This window comes from Octopus bimaculoides, chromosome 1, assembly GCF_001194135.2.
Source record: "Octopus bimaculoides isolate UCB-OBI-ISO-001 chromosome 1, ASM119413v2, whole genome shotgun sequence".
NCBI classification, from domain to species: domain Eukaryota; kingdom Metazoa; phylum Mollusca; class Cephalopoda; order Octopoda; family Octopodidae; genus Octopus; species Octopus bimaculoides.
In genome coordinates, this window is record NC_068981.1 from 87,376,534 (window position 1) to 87,381,291 (window position 4,758).

Below are 4,758 nucleotides of genomic sequence, written 5' to 3' on the forward strand. Positions count from 1 at the left end.
TATATATTTCCACAATACATTTCTACATCTTAACGTACATTTCCACAAACACATTTATGAAAACTTTGCCTTGATTGATGTTGCGAATTAAGGTCTGTTATATTAACAATAATTGAATTCCGCATTTAACCTGCATTCTGTAGCCATGTTCTGTGTAATTGTCATTGCATTTTTCAATTAGATTAATAGAGATCTGTTTCCGTTCGTTTTATCTTTTCATGTTTTTTTTTTCTTTGTTATTTAAGAAATAGATAGAAACATTATATACAACCAATTTTTGTTAGATCTATGAACATTCTTTTAATACCTCGCAGATATTTACCTTCAATTTATAAATCAGAAATGCTGGATTGTTACTCTGGAGGCTTTAAATGTAAATTTACGAGATTTAATAATGAACTCTGGAATATGAATAAAAAGGTAGGTTTTTAATTTCTCTAACACCTTAGTGTGATAGAACCAGTTATTTAATATTTCACACTATGAAGTACAGAACAACGGCTGACTCACCCTATTGATGACAGAATGAGAGTTAGGACAATCAGACTCACTCCATGCGTATTAGTTGAACAAGAGAAGTATCATCTGGATACTGGTTGTTTCGCAGACACGCTACTAACTTACTCTTTTACTCCTTTACTTGTTTCAGTCATTTGACTGCGGCCATGCTGGAGCACTGCCTTTTAGTCGAGCAAATCGACCCCAGGACTTGTTTGGAAGCCTAGTACATATTCTACCGTTCTCTTTTGCCGAACCGCTAAATTACGGGGACGTAAACACACCACCATCGGTTGTCAAGCGATGCTGGGGGGGGGGACAAACACTGACACACAAACATATACACACACACATACATACATACATATATATATATATATACAACGGGCTTCTTTCAGTTTCCGTCTACCAAATCTACTCACAAGGCTTTGGTCGGCCCGAGGCTATAGTAGAAGACACTTGCCCAAGGTGCCACGCAGTGGGAAAGAACCCGGAACGATGTTGTTGGTAAGCAAGCTACTTACCACACAGCCACAGCTGCGCCTATAACTTCTAGATTATAAAATAAAGTTTCTCTGGAAACTTTGCCTTATAATCTAGATTAATGAACAGGGTTATCATTATTGTATAATCTTTATTTAACTAAGAACTAGGACATTTAACTGCACGTGAACGCCATTCTTTTTTAATTTTAAACTAGACCAAATCAACACAGATCTACAATTATTAGTGCTAATTAAAAACCAAACAATAATTTATCCATTATCGAAATATAGAAGTATTTTTTTTACTTAGAATATAACCTTAACCGGTTAGATACCTGCCTGCATTTTCTTAGTTACCTTGTCTTTTTTTATTAATGACAGATCCTGTATTTAAAGGATATTAAAGAAATTGCATAATCTGTGTTTTAGACATTATGGTAGGTAACTCGGGATTTACAATACCTGCAAATGACCCCATTAGATGATTAACTATATATGCTTCAACGTATTTAAGACTAGAAGTTTTAAGATACAATTTGCAGGCTCTAAGAACAAGTCTTATTGACGTTATAACACAGCGAATGACATTATGGAAACGTTAAGCCTTGATATTGCTTACTATATTGATAATAAAGCTTATTTCATGCTTGTGATACTTACTGTCATCTTCTTCAACGTTGAGTTTCTGAAAAGGAATAAAATTATGATTAACATTAAAAGAGTATTTAATTGAAACTTCAAGTATGTCTCAAGGTTTAACAAGTTTAAACAAAATGTTATATATAAATATATATATATATATATATATATATATATATATATATATATGTGTGTGTGTGAGTGTGTATGTATTTATGTGTATATATATATATATATATATATATATATATACATGTATTTATGTAGGACAAATTTGGCTATTGGCCAAGTTCATCGTGAGGACTACTCCACAAACCACCTTTAGCAATACGAGAAGACAGTGTTTTTTCTGTCTAGTGAAAGAAGTTGTCTGCTGGATGAAGCTAAAAAGATTGAAGTTAGACACCTGTTTTGGTCAAGCCCTCATCGAATTTTTCAAGTTCCATTGAAAAAGAATTGAAAAAGAATTTTTAAGTGTAGAACTAATTTTAGTTTTGTAATTTATCCAATAAATCTACGCACAGCTCAACCATGACATACGAGTAAATGCAATTTCCTTTTTTGCCAATTTTCTCCAAGAAATCTGGTATCTGTCAAATCACATCAAAAGGACGAAGTATATCAAATTTCTATTTGCAGTCTTTGTTTCACAAATAAAAATAATATTGATTAAACGAGAACACATTAATAATTTCCAGTCTTACCTGTGCCATAACAAGTGAATAATAAAGTCCGTCTTGTTTCATTAATTCTTCGTGGGTTCCTCTCTCAACAATTTCTCCATCTTTCATAGCTAAAATCATATCTGCTGATTGAATTGTTGATAATCTGTGAGCAGCAACTAATGTAGTGCGACCACTCCGTGCCTAAAAGTTTTATTTGGAAATAAAAAAGAGTATATGCATGTCTTTTTGTTTGTTTAACAATAAAATTCTATGACAAAGACAGCAGAATATCAATAGATAGTTAATAAAGCGCGAATAATTTGGATGTAATAGGGTTTTATAAAGAGTGCAAAACAAGACGTACCTTGTCAAGTGCACTCTGCACAATCATTTCACTTTCAGTGTCTAGGGCTGAAGTTGCTTCATCAAGCAACAAAAACAACGGTTTCCTAACTAAAGCACGTGCAATAGCGATTCTTTGTCTCTGGCCTCCGCTTAGTTGAGCTCCTCTTTCACCAACTAATGTATTGTATTTCTGAAAATAAAATTCAAATTATATTAGTTTTAAATTGTAAGATTTATTTTAAATATTTATAAAGTTGAAAAATTGTAAACAATTTATTAATGCTAAATATTGTTCATGCTTTACCACCATTCACAAACTAAAGTTATGATCACTTTGCATAATGACATTTTCTAAATAAATTTTATCAAACATGGATCACAAATTAAATGTATAACTACAAGTGTTGTGTTTTGTTTTGGATATGACACCACTCCACAAGCTTTGGAATTTATGAAATTTCACTTTATAAATCTTTTATTTGTAACTAAGCCAATGAAACATTTCATTTTACAATCTATATGCAAATATAGTTTAAAGTAAATTCTGAAAATAACGATTTTTAAAGATATTTTAACCTAATTATATTGACAATTTCATATGCAGTGTTGGCGAGATTTATATTGAAATGAAACTATTTACGGGGAATCAAACACACCAACACTGAAATGGTTTCTGAAATGGTCTCATTTCAATATAAAATTTAGTAGTTAACCATAGACTAACGCAGAGCATAAAATCTATTGAATTTCTATTATATTCGTTATTGTCTGTAGAGAAAATATTTCATTTGAAATTTACAGCTATTACTTGAGATGTGACTTAATCATAAGATACCAAAAAAAAATGAAAATTAATGAAATTATTATGCTAAAAGAATGTTTCCTAGCAAATATTTTGTTTTTCCCTTTTATATACATATCCATCCTCCAAACTTAGTAGCTAACATATAGCCATATATATTGAAATATTTCCATCAATTCTTTCATATTTTGAAATGTTTTAACTAAGGAAGGTTTATATAATAGATGCATTTCCTATTATATATTACGCAAACATTTTACGTACGTATTTAATGATTTCAAAATATCACTATTTGGGTTTTACTTCAATATTACAACTTATACGACTCGATGCCAGTGCAAACAAACCAGTCTAGATTCCACATATGGGAATGCTCTTACAGCTATTTGGAGTAGTTTGTTATATTTGACTTGAGTCGAAAATCCTTGTACCATGCATCGCTTCTTAGCGTAACACAGTGTGTGTGTGTGTGTGTGTGTGTGTGTGTTTCCCATTTTAAAAGTTAGCATTATGTAGAAATATTTGGGTATGAATTAGCGATATAATACTTAATAAATCATCTACATTTTGCAGTGTCTATACTGTAGCATTTTCAATGTGTACACAATATTTTTTATTGTTTAAGGCGGCGAGCTGGCAGAAACGTTAGCGCGCCGAGCGAAATGCTTAGCGGTATTTCGTCTGTCTTTACGTTCTGAGTACAAATTCCACTGTGGTCGACTTTGCCTTTCATCCTTTCGGGGTCGATAAATTAAGTACCAGTTGCGTACTGGGGTCGATCTATTCAACTGGGCCCCCTCCCCAAAAATTTCGGGCCTTGTGCCTAGAGTAGAAAAGAATATTTTTTATTGTCTAACACATATTAGCAATAGCAGAATACAGAAGTTTGTAAACTGCTAACTTGTAGAATATTCTAATTATATATATTTATTGTTAGCTATTAATTCACTATTTGATAATTCTTGATGAAATCAAAATTAGAAATATTGCCTTCAGGAAAATGGATAAATCAAAGAAATTTAAACACTGTCATCAATATCAGTTTACAGTAACAAGATTTCTTAAATACTTTTTAAATATCTAAAGTAACTCACTGTCAGAAGAAAAAAAGTGTCGCATATAATTAAAGATATAAGTGCAGATGTCATTGTGTGGTAAGAAATTTGCTTCTGAACCACATGGATCTGGGTTTAGTCCTACTGCGTGGCACCTTGGATAAGTGTTTTCTACTCTAACCTCAGGCGACCAATGTCTTGTGATTGGATTTGGAAGATGGAAACAAAGATCGTCATGTGTGTGTGTGTGTGTGTGTGTGTGTGTGTGT